We start from the raw sequence: 19,563 nt of genomic DNA on the forward strand, positions 1-19,563 counted from the left end.
GAGGAGGTCCTGATTAAAGCAGAGAGACTACACTGTAGGCCTACTAAAGAAGAAAGAGAGTGCAGCCTCTGGTGCGCCACTACCCTATGTCCCTCCGCAAGGTTACCGGCCACCGCCGGCCTGCTCTGCCCAACTCACACCCACCCTGCGCCGGCTGACTTGTGAAGGTCCCTCCAGCCAGAGATCATTAGCAGATCAAACCCACACCCCCGCAGCTCAGCGCTGCAGGTGCGACGCGCCGTAACCGAGACACACACCGCAACTGATATCCAGTAGCCAATAGCTTGGTAGCCAACATAACGCCCGGCAAAACCAGGAGGCAAGCGGAAGCCCTTCACCATCTGACACAGGACGGACGGATGGATGGATGGATGTGTATCATTAGCTCTACACCACACGCGCTCACAAACAAATTCAAGCGTGCACGCGCACACGCATACACACATACTCCCTCATAATGTCACAGCGCTGTTTGCCAGGGTATTATAGTAGTCTATGTCCTACTGTATGGGCTTTTATCACCGCTGTGTAAGGCCTGTGAAGAGAGATGCCACATTAGGCCCCGTTTCACATTCTGCAAGTCTGAAAACCTCCCGACAAGCTCCTAACGAACCACAGCGCGAGCAACACATCTTCCCTAATAAAAACTGCGCTCGGGCGCCCGGGGTAAATAACAGTCACGCACGCGGGCACGCACGGACTCACCGACTCACCGTGCAGGCCGAGCTCAAGGACATCAGCATCAGCGCGCGGGCGGGGAGGCAGAATCCCCGTTAATCTGCGTGTGCGTGGAGCGGAGAATGTCCCAAACCGGATGAGAGGAGACAGGGGGGGGGACCGGGGCTGCGGCAGCTCCTGGAGTCCGAAGGAGTGGAGGGATGAAAGACGACGACGGTGCTGATGAATATTCCGCTCCGCGCGGTCACCTGACGGTCGGTCGGCGGAGTTCTGCGGCGGTTGAGGGGAGAGAGAGAGAGAGAGAGAGAGAGAGAGAGCCCGAGAGAGAGAGTGAGGATGCGCCGGGTTGAGGGTTTAAACACCTCAGTTGTGGGGAGGGAGGGGGGGCTGTCCGCGCGCCTGGACCAAGTCTAGCTGCTCCCGGTGGAGAGAGCTGCTAATTTGACCGAATTCGGTTAACCGTTAAGGACACTGGGAGAAAAAGAAAAGAAAAAAAGAAAAGAAACGCCGCGTTGAGAGACGCTCATGCGACATCTTTAGAGGAGGAGGAGGAGGAGGGTTTGAGCCTCTGAGAGAGCCCGCGCGCACAGGAGCTTGATCGCAGCATCCGCGAAAAGAACCGAACGCGTGGGGGGGGTCTTTACACGTCACCCCCACCTACTCGGTTGCGTGATGACGACACCAGACACACCGCAGTGTACGTATTTAGTGGAAGGTATTATCAGTAGGTAGGCTATCTGTTAGAAACACTAACCTGACCTGCAGATGATCCAGAACAGGACGTGCTGGTGAAAGATTGCGTTGTGTTTAGCCTGTCGCAGGGGTTTCCCCAGTAACCTAGCACAGGCCTATGTCACACGCAATTCTATTATTCTTAAAATGTAATACTGTGCTGGTGGTGCCCATCACAGCAGTGTTAATGAATGGAGTTAGTCATGTTGTTAACATATATATATAGAACCTTCAAAAACTTTGAAGACACAAACTTCACACAACAAAATCTAAATCGCAGCTGAATACACTGACAAAGGGTGCCATTTATTTTACATTTAAACAACATTCATTCAAAAGGCCCAGCAGACTGTAGAGCCCATTTCTTCCTAATCTAACAAACCTGTTTGGCACTTTTGGCACAAATAGTTTATGCATACCTGAAAAAGTTTTATTTTCAAATTAATTAGGATACACTCTCATTTCAGACCCCTATAGGGCTGTGTGGGCAGGACACAGATGCACAATGCAACTGGTTAAGCACTGCCACATTTCCTCCAAGAGAGCAGTTCTGTTTTGTTTAGCTTGGGAGAAGATGGAGGATTTACATTAAATGCAATGGAAATAGGATGAAAAGATTTGTGACTGTAGCAAGGGGGGAGTTAGGAAAGGAAGAGAACTTGTAGCTCACTTTTTGATGATGCTTTGCTACATAAAAAAAATAAATAACACATGCTGCTCAAAAAGGAATTTTTAGAGGTGAAGGAAAAAGTCATGGGAAAAGTCTTGAAATATAACCTAATACAGGAATTTAAAGGTATCATCTCATCTTCTCTAAATAACTTAACATAGATATGTAAGTATTATATTCATCCTCTCCTCTGGTCTCTCCTCCTTTCTCCTATACTTGTGTGAATGGTGTGTTTGAGTTTTGCCTCTTGTGTCTTTGTGTAGTCTGTCTGTCCTCTTCCATGTCTCCATGGTGGTGGATAAGACACATGCCTTTGGTGTGAGAGACTTGGGTTCAATTCCACACAATTCCCTGAGCAAGACACTTAACCCCTAGTTGCTCCAGCGGCGTGTGACCTCTGACATATACAGCAATTGTAAGTCGCTTTGGATAAAAAGCGTCAGCTAAATGAATAAATGTAAATGGACAAGAGGTCCTGTTGCTCCTCCTGCGGTTTCCCAGTTAAAGGATTTTTGGAGCATTTTTCCTCACTCAAATCGAGAGTCTAAGGACAGAGGGTGTTGTCCGATGTACAGATTCTGAAGCCCCTTGAGGCAAATTTGTCATATCTGATATATATAAAACTGACTTGACTAGCAGACTTCCCAGCGTGCACTGTTTTGTATATGAAAACATACACTATATGATGGAAACTTGCAGTGTGTTTGGTTGTTTCCTTTCATGCTAATAAAAAACATTGCAAACCACAAAGTTTAAAGTTGGATTGGAATTCAGTCTTACACCTAAAACTTCCCTGGGAGCAGCTCCACCTGGTGTCTGTGTCAAATAAAGAACTGACTCTTGAAAATAAAGATGTCAGAGGAAAGTAAATCTGTCTATAACATTTGTTAGCATGACTGAACAGTTGTTGATTCATCTTAAATCTAAACTTGAGTTCTCGGTAGAGCATGTATCACGTATCGAGGCTGAGTCCTTACTACATTGGCACGTGTTTGAGTATGAATTATTTTCCAGTTGGGAGAAAAACAGGCCTCATACTTTATTGCAAAGAAAATCTCCTAGACAGTCTACATGTAACCTGTTCATACTGTAAGAAACCATTTCACACATCAATTCAATCCATTCTTTAAAAGTAATTAAAGTGTATTCTTTTAATAAAATAGAATACAATGTCAAATTTGTAAGAAACTCAAGAGATCTGAGTTAAGGAGGTTATGTTTATTTTTAAGGTCATCAAAACATCTGACTGCTTCATCACGACCAGATCATCAAGTATCTGTACAGGAGACCCATCTCTCCCCAAAGTGTGCCACCTATTAGCAATTTCTTGAATCATACAGAGGCCCTCTTTCTTCCTTCCTCTCTCTCTCTACAGTCACTATAAAATAAAGCAGAAATGCCAAAAATATCTTTAAAAAATTTTCTTCACGTTCTGACGTCTGGTTTGGATCTGCCACAAAAAAGGACAGGAGCAGACTACAACGGACAGTCAGGACTGCAGAAAAGATCATCGGTGCCAACCTGCCCTCCATTCAGGACTTATACATTTCCAGATCAGGAAACGGGCAGGAAATATCACTGCAGATTCATCTCACCCCGGACACAACCTGTTCCAGCTTCTCCCCTCTGTGGGCGCTACAGAGCACTGTACGCCAAAACCAACAGACTCAGGAACAGTTTCTTCCCACAAGCCATCACTCTGATGAATAGCCGACTCTGACGGAAACAATTCCTGTGCAATAACCCAGAAACTCTGCCTGTAATCTGCCACCTGTTTACTGGCCATCGCTTCTTATTTATTCATCACTCTCTAAATCAGAGCGGTTCATATTGTCATTTTGTATATACTGTATACCAAATCCACCAACCTAATGTACATAATACCTGCACATAATACTTATTTATTCCAGCATCCTCTGCACTATGCTCCATCACAATGTGTACATGTATGTGTACCTGTATGTCACATCCACCTCAGACATGTACATAATAATGATAATAATTTTACTCCTGCATCCTTTGCACTCTGCTCATTGCACTATTGTCTTGACAAGACCATTTCCTCTCACTGTCATCCCAGCCGATTCGGCTGTCGGGGGCTGGAAGCTGCTGCCAAAACATAAACAAGAGGCATTACATGTACGCAGTCCGCTGTCAGGGTTTAGTGTTTAAGTTAAAACTGAATGTTGCGTTTCATCAGGGAACTTCCATTTAATGAAACGGCCTCTGTGGATCTGTGCCTAATTAAATGAGATTTAAATGGTTTCAGAGCACTAACAACGCAAGGAAATGCAAATTAAATAGCAGTGTTATATTACTATTTCTTGCATAGTTAGCTATTTTTTTTCCTGTAGTGGTCATGCACAGAGTTCTGGTTTTATTTGCCCAGGTTTTGAGTTACCTATCTATATTTTCTGCCCTCACCTCAATACAAAGAAAGTAAAGGAAGAAAAGACTTTAAATGCTGTGTTAGTGGAGCTCTCAGCATTGGAAATTATATTTACATTACATGTAAACATACAACATTATTTACATTATATATAAACACACAACAAAGGCGTTTTCTATAAGGATCTCTTACATTGTTTATACATGGACACTTTGCAGTAGGAAAAATAAACTTGTTACACTTACTTTAGACTTACAACAATTAGTTTATTAATTGATTAGTCAGTTTACAGAAAATTAATGAAAAATGCCAAAAGTTGGTTCTGGTACAACTTCCTCAGTAACAACAAACAAATTGTAAGATTAGAGGGGAAATGTGTCTTTGGTGGAACTGCTAACAACTGCGGTATATTTGTCAATTGCTGAGTTAAAGCACAATATTTCCCTCTGAATTGTAATGGAGTAGAAGTATAAAGAAGAGTAAAATGGAAATACTCAAAGTACAAGTACCTCAAATTTGTACAATACAGTACAGTACATGAGTACTTTTTGTACTTACTTTACTTTCCAGGACTTTATGCTTTCATGTTAGCTTTTTATAAGTCATAGTGACAAGTGAACTCTGCAAAGTGCAGAGCAAAACTGTAGTCTGGGGATGCGGGGAGCCCCCTCAAAGAGCACAGGAGGATTGGGTTCCCTCTTTGGGCGCCACTCCACTGGCCCACAGCTCATGGGTTTGGGGGAATGAACCCAGCGTTGGCCGGTGTGTGTAGAACCAGCAGACCCTCCGTCTTCTGCTCTATGCGACCGAGCAAAGCAAGCGCTGTCCGCTGAGCTGAAGGCTCGCACACCTAGTGCTGAAGAATAAAGAATCATACGTTCATTTTATACAGCCCCTGTCAACACACACATATACATATACCAGCCCCCTGCACCCACACCCCCATCTTCATAGCTATACCCAACTGGCTACTGTCACAGCTTGTTATGCAGCGAGCCAGTGTGAGGAGAAATGTATTTATAGATGAATCAGATGAACTTATTAATAGATATCCTCTACACTGCAGGGAGATGGACCACAGACTTGACTGTCCATGTAGGCACACACACACATCTCGATGAAAAGCGCCTCTTATCTTTCACTGTTCCACACCATCTCCCAGAGGCACATGGAAAAAAGAAAATGAAATCAAACATACTTTCTTTGTGGATGAGCAGTAATCTGCTTTATTATTTCTATAAATATCTAAGAATAGGAGTTCTGCCTGATTAGCCAAGTAACATAAATGTTGTGCTTGTTGGATCTCTCTATATATATCTCTATCTATCTATATCTTTCTACACATATATATACACACACACACACACACACACACACACACACACACACACACTATACATAAATCTCAGGTCTTACATTTTTAAGAATTATTCTCCAGTTGGGAGAGGAACTGTTCATACTGTAAGAAACCATTGTGCACATCAATTCGATCCATTCTTTAAAAGTAGACAAAGTGACACTTGACATTTGTAAGAAACTCCAGAGATCTGAGTTAAGCAGGTTATGCTTATTTTTATATCATTAAAAGATCAAAAGATCTGACTGCTTCATCACGACCAGGTTTCAAGAATCTGTCACTGTAAACCCAAATAAGTTCAGAATACTCAAAATATTTGTGGAAACTGATTACCTCAAATTTCATAAGTAGTGGTAATAATATTTTTGAGTAAACCTTAACTTAAATAATACATATTTATAAATAAAATATTAAATTTCTGCATACTAAATTACATTGATTCACTGATGCTTATTAAAATTAAATTCCAATAATTCTTTACTCAATAAATGTAATTGTGCACAACTTATACTCTGAAGGAAATCTACTCAAAAAATATGTATTGTGCTAGACTCAAATACTAATGCAAACTGACTCAACAAAATTACTACTTGAAATTTACAAAATGCACATTTTCAGGTAGTAGTCCTGAAAAATACGAATACAACTCCATTACTAGAACTGCAAGCAGTTGTAAGCGGGGTCCAAGGCCATCGCCCCGCGGGGGCCGCGCGAGTCGACCCGGGTGCCCCGCCACGGTTCCGGGGGCCCGTGGTGAATAAACAACCATGAGTTTGAAATCAAAGGGACTAGCGGTTAGGGAGATGTGACATGAATGTATGTCTATGGGAGTGTTTTTTTATATACGATTAATAGCGCTACATAGAGGCGGATTGATGCAAAATTTCACACAGCCTCTCGGGAGGGCGTGCCAGATAAGGTCACCAAGTTACAATATGACATCACATCTAGTTCTTAGCATTTTTTGGAAATGTTTGTAATCTAATAATATGGACATTTTGTGGCGGATCATGATTTCCTCTACAAACTTTTATCAGCTTGTTCCAGAGATCGTCCATGCCAAATTTGGTGCCGTTCAGACTTGCGTCTTCGGAGAACTTAATTAAAATAGGTTTTACAGTTTTTGCGATTTAGTGAAATTAAAACGTCATCCCACAGAGGCGTGTCCTATACCATACGAATCGGCAGTATCCCCCAAACACGTAGACATAAGGTTTATGAATGTGCGATGTAGTGGCGCGTAGTTATGAGGCAAAATGTCCTTTGGTTCAAAATCCCATTGAAATGAATGGGATTTTCCCATGGTATTTCAGCTTCAATTATAGTGCCATCTTTAAGCCGAATTGCACCAAATTCGGAACAATATCAAGGTTCCTGCAGGTTTCACCTGGTCAAATTTAAGCCATTATGAATGAAATTCAACACCTATATCACGATTTAAAAAAAGAAATGTACAAAGGAAATGCAGTCACAAAATTACTTGCAGAGCAAATCAACGTATTCAAATTAGGGATGAGTGATGTCTACAAAATTGGCATCAGACGATGACAACAATGAATCACCGGGATTGATGATGATATTGATAAGCTACGTAATTAACACGCTGGCATGCGGTGCACCTGCTGAAAAAGGATCACAGGTGGAAATATCCACCTTTATAAAACGCGACTTTATAAAACAAAACCTACTGATTATGGAGAAACTCAGGGGAGCAGACAGGGAGAGAGAGGCGGGGAAAGCCAATGTGTTTGCAGTGAGAGACCAGAGGTAAAGGTGTGTGTGAGTGAGTGCAGGGAGAAGTCGAGGCAGGTGCAAAGCAGGTACATTTAGAAATAATAATAAAAATAATGTCCGTGGGGATTAAAAAATGCTTTCGCAGGGTGTAAAATGTAAAAATTTTCCAATAAAGAAATATGCAAGTCCACATAATTTTGGAACGTTGTTATTACCACATCTGTGAATAACAAGTAGAGTAAGATTTTGAATAAACTACACCCAAAAGCTAAACTTGCTAAATAAGTCTACATACAGTAATGAGCATACTTATTGGTTGTGGAGCAATACACTCCACCTGGTTCATTTTAGTGGGCCCACCGCCCTTTCAGCGCTAAGGTCTGCTTGGTGTGTATGAGGCAGATGCTGCAGCATTATATTGAACGAACTTACACCAAAACTTAAGAAGCAGAGATAAAAGAGTCAGTAAAGTAAACAAAACCAAAAAAAACCAGCCAGCTGGAGTTTATAGTGAACATCAATATCAAGTTATTCTACAACACTGCTTCTGTTAAAATACAAAACAATGTTTTAATAAGTAGGAGAGACTTACCACAGGCCAATGATGGGACGTTTGATACGTGACATCAACGACGTTTTACTTTCACAAAGGGCGTGTTGCCGATTATATCGACAGTATATGACATTCCACGTGACCGATAACGTCCGAGCTTTGTTCGTCGCGAAATCTTGCCGCCAAACGATGCTGAAATATAAAGGGGGTGTGGCGTGAGCGAGGCCGCGCCTGGTGGACCTTGGCATCAGCATTGGATCTAGACTGAATACAGCGGACAAAATGTAGCAAAACATATATTTTTAAACGGAAACGGTGGTACCTTGAACACACAGTTGTGTATGCAAGCTCGCAGATTTTTACTGCATTTTTAACCACATCTGTGTTTACAAATGTGTTGCAGCTGATTGGGTAACACCTCTTACACGCCCACCAAACGGGAACCCTGTTGCCAATGTTGAATGAAAAACTGTTAATTGATGACTAATTTACAAAGTTCGATAGAACCCAGCTTTCTTTGCAGCGCTGTGAAAGTGTTTTTTTTTCTGTTCTGTGATTTTGTTTTATAACCGTACTCTGGGATGACCTGAGGCAGTATGTGGAGTCAGTTTGCCGCATTCCTGTCATGCTAACCTTAGCAACCGTTAGCTGACGATAACGTATCACCAGTGGTTACAACACTTGTGATTTTTCATCTGGGGCTGCTCCTTGTTACATGCGCTTTGGTTTGGTAAGTGAAAAAGTTCTATTTTCGGGCGCAGTAATGTTAACAGAAAGGCAAACGTTAACGTTACTTGAAGTTAGCTGGCTAACACAATGAGGTAACATCAGTGTTCACTTTGCATTGAACTGCTGTAACTTAGTTAACGTTAATTTTGTCTTATAACGTTACTGTGGAGACAGTCAAGCTCTGCCTTCATATAAGTTAACAAGCTGTTGGTGCTGGGGGGCAATCAACAAAGATGCTTGCGCCGATCCTGGAAATATCTAGCCTCAGCCCCTGATGGGGTTCAAGGGGTAAGGTGTGCTCCCTCACCAATGATCTGCTGTGTTGTTCACTCCCAAATGGGGAAAAGGTTCACATAGAGTGGATCCCCTATTCACCATCCACAGGTAATTTTAGCTTTGTAATTTTTTATTTGTTGGTCTTTTTCTGATGGCGATCGTGTGTGTGAGAAAAGCACAGAGCATTGTTACATGTTAGCATTGCTTCAGAGCTCATCTGTCACTGGGAGCGGGACTGTGAACCTAAACTAGTGCAACAGCTGGAGGGAGACAAGCGGGTTGTCATTAAGTTTTCAAGTGAAAGAGGGCTGCCTCTACATGGCAACAATGAAGTAGCCTCTTTACTGTATGTGTGTTTGTGTGAATTATGGAAGAATCTGATTCATAGAACTGGATTAGAGGCGAGGCACTATGTGTTTACATGATGGGATTTACAGTAAGTAGGGACATGTATTGATATTGTGGTCCAGGAAAGCATTGTTGCAGTCATGTGGTGTAAATCCTGTATGATGAATAACGTTACATGTGTTAATCAGTGTAAATCTTGTAGAGCCCGACCATATGTGTTTCTGGGGGCAGAAGCTGATATTAAAGTGAAAAAGAGCCGATTTATAAACTGATATTTTGATTTAGAAAATTATTTGGATAGTAGAACCGTTTCCTGTATAAATTACTGACTACTACTTAGAACAGGCCGATATTGAAAGCTGTTCTGTATGTGGGCTATAAAACCTTTTCCTTAATGGATTATGTTAAAAATGCCTAAGATTACAGTCTCAACAACTGAACATGTAAACAGCTGCAAATCAATAAATATTTGCTGCTAGAAAGTGCAGAGAGTAAATAAGCATGTTTTTTAAACACATAATATGCCATAATAACTTTCTATGTAGCATATTCATTTCATTCATATTTGTTGCACATTTAAAAGAGGAGCTAACTTTGTTTGGCTGGAAGATGTGTTAGATTCAGCTCATGTTTATTTACATGTCCCGTCTGGTTTAGACTGTAACTACAGACACGCAGCTTGCAGATATATTTAGAATAAGTTATATGCTATAATTTAACCGCTCATTGACGTTAGCGCTCATCCACTGATAAATATTGCATTAACTAGATTTTTGGCTAATCTAATTTAGCAATGGACAGCGATAGCTGCTGTAAGTGATATTAGAGAATTTATAAGTAAGTCAGCAAGTAAGTGACGAACTAGGGAGAAATGATAGGACCCTTCGCTAGAACTGCCACACTGTTCCAGAAATAAATCTTACAGTGTAGCCTCCACCACTCACCTACTGTAACATTAATCATACTGCGGTGACCCGGGAGGAAACGGGAGAGGGCAGTGAAAAACGGCCACGGAAATGTGAATGTTTCAGGCTTATTTGTGCTAAGAGAAGCGATGACTACTATTTTTATTATTTAAGTAATGTATTTCACGTGACAAATGACCAACTCATTGTGAACTCCGTTGTTGGTTCTCATTGCTCTGCTGGATTCTGGTCAGCCTTGTTGCTTTGTTTTGTGGTACTGTTATCAAGGGGGGGAGTTGCAGAGCATGTGTGTGGGTCAGCGGTTGAGGGCCCTACAAAACTTTGTGCCCAGGGGCCTCTGACTTTTTAATCTGGGCCTGTTTGCAGTAAGATGTACAGTCATCAAAAAGTAAAAACATTCATAATGTGGAATAATATAGAACCTAGTTTCAGAGATATAGGTTAAATATGATATGAAAACCCTTCCTGTTGGGAGATTTTCAAGTCAGATTAGTTGGAACTGTGTAATTATTATGTTTGTATGATAAGTATTTAATATGTTTACATTTAACTTATATCTGTTGTAATCTGTTTTAATAAATCTGTCCTCTGAAGTGAACCTGAGCACTGAGTTTCTTCGAGCTTCAAAGACATTTCAGAAAGATGTATCCTGAAATAGTGTTGATGTATGGCTGAATCATAGGATGAATATTTCATTTTATCAGTGGTGAACCTAATAAACCCCTCAGCCCTTCAATTGCAGACACAAGTTGCCTCATCTGAAGTGACCGTAATATGTATTTGTAAAGGAATATTCTTCCACTGTGGTTATGAAAATTGGTGAGGAAGTTTTTATTTAAATTTAATATTATTTGTTCATTTTGGCAGATGTAGTTTGTGGTCTGGTGAACTGTATTGTGTTAACAGCTGAGTCTCTTTTATTTAGCATGGCCTCACTGATATAAATGGGATAGACAAAATATCAGAAACACCGGTCCATGTAATCCAAAATGATCATACAGTTCAGTGTTTCACACAGAATGACAGTGTAACTGATTGACAGGTCGCTACTATGGCGACCTGTCAATCAGGATAGAGGCAATTTGTGTCCGCTGCTCTTTGTAAAGTTTTTTATTAAATGGCTGTCAGCAGGAGAGAGAGAACATCATGTTTGAGTCTGTTAGTATGTTTTGTTTAAAAGTAAATTGTTTTGTTAACTTTTTTATAATTTTAAGTGTGATTACTTGTTTTTTTTACATCCATGGTGTATTTAAAAACCGATAAAACATGTTAACAGTATTACATAATCTAATTTAGCAATGGACAGCGATAGTATTACATAAACAAATTGGATTGTTTGTATTTTGCAGAGCAAAGATGAACCATACATTGCTGACACTCCTCAATGTGGTCACTGACACTGACGCTACTGGTGCAGTCCGCTTCAGCCAAAGTGAAAGGTGGCTGTGGATGGATTTGTCTGTTTCTCTGGGGTTGGTGATGGATAAGAGTGGATAAGACATATGCCTTTGGTGTGAGAGACCCGGGTTTAATTCCCCATTGTGACACGTCCACCAATGTGTCCCTGAGGAGGACACTTTACCCCTAGTTGCTCCAGGGGCGTGCAACTCTGACATATATATTGTAAGTAGCTTTGAATAAAAGCATCAACTAAATATAAATGTAGGGCTGGCCCGAATTATTACCTCAGTAAACACTTTCCTAATGAGTTTATGGTCTATAGTCACTAGTCTTCTTCAACACAGCATGATGTTCATTTAGTAAATTATGGTCCAATTTAGAGGAAAATAGACCAGAAAGCAGGAGAGGCTTTAGGGTGGGGCTACCTTGTTATTGAGAAGTCACTATGTGTGACCCAAATATGGTACCACATGAATGTTCGGTCTGTTTTCAGGATGGAGCTGAACATCTCTTTTCTCTCAGCTGGACAGGTAGGCTGGAATAAAATAAATCTGCTCGTTGCTTTCTATAAATTGAACTAAAAGATGTTCTGTTAGCTTCCAGTCTGAAGGGGAGATGTTTAACCTGCTTCACTTCTCCAGGCGTTTGGGAACAGACTTATGTTGGTCTGGAGAGGCTGAAGCATTTATTACCTGACACACAGACACCGTACTTTTACTGCCAGAATCCAACACTCTGAGACCTCCAGATTAAAGGAGCTGCTCTGATAACAGCACCTGTCAGGTAGATGTCCTGCAAAATCAAAATTTAAGGCCTTAAAAAGTCTTAAATTCGCTGAAGTTTGTGTTCTAGGTCTTAAATCATTTTAAACGGGTATTTATTTTCCAACGTCCATGTAACGCTGCCTCTGATGCTCATTGAAATGACCCCGCAGCGCTCAAGAACGTTTTTTCCTCCCCTGGTGGTGTAGTTTTTTCTGTCGCTAGTCCAAATCGGTCCAAATATAATTGACTGTATTACAACTACAAAGACTAACAGGCAGCTTTCTTGTTATTGCAGCAAGTCTTTCGGATGTACCTCAGATATAAAACAGATTTATTCTTCAGCTATGGGGAAGTGCAACCTTATCGGTTCTTGGATGGAAAAACAGATCTTAGAGCTTAAAACCAGTCTCAAGCAACGTATTTGAAGCCTACTGTCGCTGCTTAATGAATGAGCGCCGCTATTAAAATTTCACATGATCGTTATTGATTATCAGTAAGCTATGGTAACACTCAAGGCATGGCTGTCTCCCTCTCCTCGTTCTTCAAATGACTAGCAAATGTGAGAGAGAGCGCGGCAGAAAGTGACGGTGAAAGTTAGTGGAGGATAAGATCAGCATTAATTGTCAGGTCTCTACCGTACATCTCCATAGTTAAATTAAAAGACAGGACCACGGAGGAGCTGAGGTTAGTAACATTAAAGCAAATAAGGGAGGCAAACTAATGTTAGTCCTAATGAGGAGATTAATCTTTTGAATTTTGATGTACAAATGAAATGCTTGTAGAAATACAGAAGGGAGACGATTCTCATGTTGCCTATTATTAATTAGTAAATTTGTGACAGCATTTCCTTTGTACGTTTCTTTTTTTAAGTCGTGATATAGGTTTTAAATTTCATCCATAATGGCTTAAATTTGGGGTGGTGATGGTGCAATGGATAAGACTATGCCTTTGGTGTGAGAGACCCGGGTTCAATCCCCACTGTCACCCATCCACCATTGTGTCCCTGAGCAAGACACTTAACCCCTAGTTGCTCCAGAGGCGTGACACCTCTGACATGTATAGCAATTGTAAGTCGCTTTGGATAAAAGCTTCCGCATTTACTCTGCAAGTAATTTTGTGACTGCCTTTCCTTTGTGTGTTTCTTTTTTTTTAAGTCGTGTGATAGGTTTTAAATTTCATTCAGAATGGTCTTAAAAAAGTCTTTAATTTGACCAAGTGAAACCTGCAGAAACCCTGAAATTGTTCCATTACCTGAATTTAAAATTTGCATAGTGTGAGGCTTCTTATTTTAAACAATCTTTCTTAACAATCTTTATTTGCTTATGATTCCAAAACTACACATTTAAAGATCCCTTTTATATTATTAAAGTAAAAGTGCTGCTGATGGAATAAAATTATGCATAGTCGCTTTTTCCACAAAACACACTAAAGTAGAAAAAGGAAATTTTATTTAGCTCAAGATTTAAGTTATTATCATTTAACACCAAAAAATCTCAACAAGAATCTGGAAATAGAGAATGTTCAACATTATTGCAAAAGAGAATGAAAACAAATTGATTATTAAAATTGTTGCTGATTAATTATCTGATCAAGCAGTCAGTTACTTACTGTACCTTATTTTGTATCTGTTAAATGTAGAAATGACAGAAGATGCTTAAGGTTTTGATACTAATAAAGATAACTTGAATTGAAATAATGGAGTTGTATTTGTCTTTATCAGGATTACTATCTGAAAATGGGCATTTTGTAAATTTTAAGTTGACTAGTAGTAATTTTGTTGAGTGAGTTTCCATTAGTATTTGAGTCTAGCACAATCCATTTTTTGAGTAGATTTCCCTCAAGTTGTGCACAATTACATTTCTTGAGTAAAGAATTAGTGGAATTTAATTGTAATAAGCATCAGTGAATCAATTTAATTTAGTATGCGGAAATTAAAGTTTTTTTAATGTATTATATTTAAGTTAAGGTTTACTCAAAAATATTATTACCACTACCCACAAAGTTTGAGGTAATCAGTTTCCACAAATATTTTGAGTATTCTGAACTTATTTGGGTTTACAGTGCAGGAGACCCAACTCTCCTAAAAGAAAGTTGTCCCACCTATTAGCAATTTCTTAAATCATACGTCATCGAGGCCTTACACAGTAATACATGACTTGACCTTATTTGATATGCCATCCTTCCTGTGTAATTAAATACATAATCACAACTACTCAATGAAGATAAACTACAAACTTCACATAGACCTCCGCACAACGGCTGCTTTACTTTAATCTCAGCCATGATACATTCACACAACAACAATTTAAAATACCTGGAACAGGAGGTGGACCTCCCTTTAAAGAAGCCTACCAGAGTGAAAATTTTTTCATGGTGCCAGTCCTACTAACAACAACCTAAATTACATCACTATTGAAATCACTCAGGCAGCCATCGCAGTGTTCAGGGTGTAGAGCTCAGTGCTGGTGATGTAAAGATGACAACGGTTGATTCTGAGCACACCCAAGAGTCACTCTTTAAATTTGATCAAGTGCTTTAGAAGGTGTTTGGATTTAACAGCTTTTACACTCTAAAAACACTATTCCATGATTTAAGACCGCATGATAATAAACGTTAAGACTCGTACTTTTTAACCTGCTTACATGTGCAGACTTCCAGCTGGTTTGAGTTAGCCAACAAGTTTGTTTCAGAGAAAACTGACCATCTAGTTAGTTCTAAATTAGCAAACCTAGGACTTTTCCTTCAAATGTCCTTAAATTCAGTAACAATCTGCATTTCCTGAGGACATATAAAGGCCCAAAAACATATTTTTGCAATCACTTCTTCCTTTGTTTTATGGATTCCATAATCTTTTCTGTATTTGTGTTTTCGTCTTTTGTATTTGGGCTCAGTTGGTTTAAAGCCATGTCTCATATGTCATATGTCCATTAGCAACATTTGAATTGAAATATGGTGACAGTTGTGCGGATGTTTGTTCATGTTGCCAGGCCAATGTCAATCAAATCTGATTAAACCACACCCACACAGTCATGATGAAGCAGATTAACAGAGTTTTTACAGAGTGCTAGTTGCCTCGCTCCGGGGATGGCAATGTCAGTGCACTGCTTTGGTCCAGACTGAAACATCTCAACAACTATTGTCATCAAGTGTGATACAGACATATTCCTCAGGATGGATTGAAATCACTTTGGTGATCCCTTAACTTTTAGTCGAGAACCATCATTACATATTAATGAGTTCAATACTTTGGTTTATGACCAAATACCTGCAAAACTGATGATATTCCCATCAGCCTCAGTTCTACTTTTTGTTTACTGCTAACACTCTAAACTAAGATGGTGAACATGGTAGAGGATTGCTGTCCTATATACAGCTGCTTGCATAGCTATAGACTCTTGAGTCATAAACTCTTAATATATACTAACTAAAGATGTTTTTTTCTAGACTATTGAGTGATGGTTTGATGTTTGTCTGTCTGCTGGCACACCCATCTTTTCATCTCACAGTTTACATTAATGATGAATCATGTAGACAGCTGTTTTTGCTCCACCCCTTGATACTAAGAGCGTGCACACACACACACACACACACACACACACACACAAACTTGCTCTGTTAAATCTATTGTCTATGCATTAGACATTTAAAGTGTTTAGGAGCGCTTGGTTGATGTCTAATGGTCTGAGGCTGAAGGCTGCAGAGCTTTTATCAGTTCAAGGGCACTCAGCTCGTAGACTGCAGGCTTGATGTAGCAGTAACATCCCAAACTGTCATTTCGATATAAACACACATGCACACGGAGACGCACACACTCACAGCTGGTCGTGTGTGTGACCCTCTGACTTCCCCTCGAGCCCAGAGCAAAGGCTGAAGTGATGTGTAAGCAGATCAGAAGCATGGAGCGGAGAGAAGAGGCAATCAGAGCAGGCTGGAGAGTGCTGAAGTATGATACAAAGCTGCCCTCCTTCACTTGCCATTTTACCTCTTCACCTCCTTTTTCTCATCGCCCCACCTTCCATCCCCTACATTCCCCTGTCCTTACCCCCTCCACCTCTCATCCATCCATGTCACTCTATTTTTCCCTACTGCTCTTCTTCCCTCACTACTCCTTCCCATCTGATGGTTAATTCATGAAGTCTGACTGAACATGCACCCTTTCTATTATTAATATAACATTAGGGAGACAGGAGGAGGAGAGAAAGGGAGAAAGGAGAGGAGAAGGGACCGGGAGAAGACACAGTAGGGGAGAAAGTTATTAGGGATAGGGTGAGAAAGGGAGCTAGGTAAATGGAGGGCACGAGAGGTGGAGAGAAGGCGACAGGGGGGAGCAAATGAAGAGCAGCCAAGAGAAAGACAGCCAGATTTTTTCCCAGCAGCTACATGAGGGAGGGTAAAAAAAAAACAGGAGTTAGAGGAGAGTGACAGATGAGAAGGGAGCGAATGTGTCAGGAAGAGGAATATTGTATGACACGTGATGTTATTGGGATGCACGCAATGTCTCTTGTCCCGTGAAGAGAGGCTGAATGCGTGAGAAGGAGAGCAAGAAAGGGAGGGAGGAAAAGACAGAAAGAGACTCTCAGATGTGTCAGTGTTGATCACGTGACCATGACTCCTTTATCCTGGACTCACACACGCGAGACAGGCAGCCCTGATTTTACAAGATAAATACAAAAAGTAAGCCAACACACTCGCTCTCCTAAAAATATCATGTCTGAGACGCTTTGTACCGTAAAGAGAAGGAACCTTTAACAGTATTCACAGTATCTCAGCAGACAGACTTTACAAAGTCAAACATATTGTTGATGATAACCGGCAGTGATGGATGAGTTTTCACCCCTCACACAGCTGGCAGTGTTATATATCTTTGTTTCTTTACATTCCCCCAAAACATTCTCACAATTAAAAATTCAGGGCATGGTGTCCTCATGTCACCTCAACGCTCACTTTGTTTTCCCACTCCACTCAGACCAATCACATTACAGAGTCGGGGCTATCTCTCCGCTATCTGGCCTTTTAGCCCTGAGCTGTCACACTGTTTCACCCTGGTGGGTTCACTGATAAATTTGTCTAAAAGTGAACCTCAGACAGATTCTACAATAAATCCCATGAAATGACCACAAACAACAACGTGATTTTTTTATAACCATTGTATTTATTCTGTTTTGTATGTCGGATATAAAAAGACGCGGTCAAAAGAGAAGAAACTACAATTCCTGGCCTGCGGTTGTGTGCCTCCGCCAAGCAGTCAAGGAGCAGTTTACATCCATGTCTGTCCACACACTCATAATATATGTATAGTGAATACTCGTAGTTGCTCCAGAGGCGTGCGACCTCTGACATGTATAGCAATTGTAAGTCGCTTTGGATAAAAAGCATCAGAAATGAATAAATGTAAATGTTATATAGTTATCACCATATTGATGAGGCATATGTATGATTTCAGTGACTATACATTGTTGAACTGATGAAGATGAAGGATTATCATTGATGTATTGTCTAAACATGTAGCTATGTAAAGATGGATTCTAATAGCTACACATCATGTGCTGCTTGTTTTTCTCCTGGCATTTTTATGTGCAAAGCCTCCTTATGAGCTGTAGGTGAAACTTACAGGGTCAACACTGGCTCCAATATGCTGTTGGCAGTCACATGATTCACAATGAGGCAGGACATGAAATGCAGAAAGGACGAGCTAGGGGAAAGCCCTTAGTGTGTTAGTTATTGTTTACTCAGTCCCAGGCAACATGTGTGAAATTCAATTATGGCTAAAAAACTATTTTGAGGTTACAATGACCTTTGAGTTAGAAGTGTCACCTATTCAGTGTCCGACCAACTGTGAAATGTGGTCACAATGTCCTGTTTTGTTCCTGAGTTAAAAGGGACATTATGATGTCACAGTGAAGTTGACCTTTTGGGCAAAACATGTCATCACTTCATCGTTGTATCCCATAATTACCACATCAGTTATGGCCAAAAATGTGTTTGGTGAGATCACAGTGACCTTTGACCACCAAAGTCTTATCAGTTCTTCCTGTTCTTCCTGTCGTTCCTGAGATATTGGGAGAATGGGATGGGTGGACGGGCAACACAAAAACATGATTCCACAGCTTTCACCAGAGTGGACGCATAAACAAAACATGTACATATACATACAGTCACCTTCAAATTATTTTGTAAATATCTCTATATAAATATCTTTTCATGTGACAACACTGAAGAAATGACACTTTGCTACAATGTAAAGCAGTTAGTGTACAGTTTGTATAATAGTGTAAATTTGCTGCCCCCTCAAAATAACACATCACACAGCCATTAATGTCTAAACCGCTGGCCATAAATGTGAGTACACCCCTAAGTGAAAATGTCCAAATTGGGCCCAATTAGCCATTTTCCCTCCGGTGTCATGTGACTCGTTAATGTTACAAGGTCTCAGGTGTGAATGGGGAGCAGGTGTGTTAAATTTAGTGTTATCGCTCTCACACTCCCTCACACTGGTCACTGGAAGTTCAACGTGGCCCCTCATGGCAAAGGACTCTCTGAGGATCTGAAAAAAAAAAAGAATTGTTGCTCTACATGAGGATGGCCGAGGCTGTAAGAAGCCTGAAACTGAGCTGCAGCACGATGGCCATAACCATACAGCGGTTCAACAGGACTGGTTCCACTCAGAAAAAGCCTTGCTATAGTTGACCAAAGAAGTTGAGTGCACATGCTCAGCGTCATATCCAGAGGTTGTCTTTGGGAAAGCATTGCTGCAGAGGCTGAAGGGGTGGGGGGTCAGCCTGTCACTGCTCAGACCATACGCCACACACTGCATCAAATTGGTCGGCATGGCTGTCGTCTCAGAAGAATTATATTTGATATAATCAAATACGTACAGAAATGTGAGGGGTGTACTCACTTTTGTGAGATATTGTACGTCCTGTATGTACATACATATGCATACATAGGCAAAATTACAAAAAAAACATAGGCAACAAACTATACTATAAATATAAATGAATTATAG

General features: G+C 40.6%; 1 protein-coding gene across 4 annotated transcripts in view; it reads right to left on the minus strand.

The window, feature by feature from the left end:
- Positions 1-1,280, minus strand: part of atp2b3b (ATPase plasma membrane Ca2+ transporting 3b) — a 45,109-nt gene extending 43,829 nt beyond the window's left edge. For 2 of the 4 annotated variants that reach the window (XM_038723076.1, XM_038723072.1), the window contains exon 1: positions 714-1,280. The gene's annotated coding sequence lies outside the window, so the exon portion shown is untranslated. Of the gene's footprint in view, positions 1-705 lie in introns of all 4 variants that reach the window. The other 2 variants (XM_038723073.1, XM_038723075.1) reach the window with 2 other exon arrangements.
- Positions 1,281-19,563: the final 18,283 nt, after the last annotated feature.

The sequence above is a fragment of the Micropterus salmoides genome, unplaced genomic scaffold (assembly GCF_014851395.1).
Source record: "Micropterus salmoides isolate LMB-PRFRI ecotype aquatic unplaced genomic scaffold, ASM1485139v1 Ms_hic_scaffold_16, whole genome shotgun sequence".
Classification (NCBI taxonomy): Eukaryota; Metazoa; Chordata; class Actinopteri; order Centrarchiformes; family Centrarchidae; genus Micropterus; species Micropterus salmoides.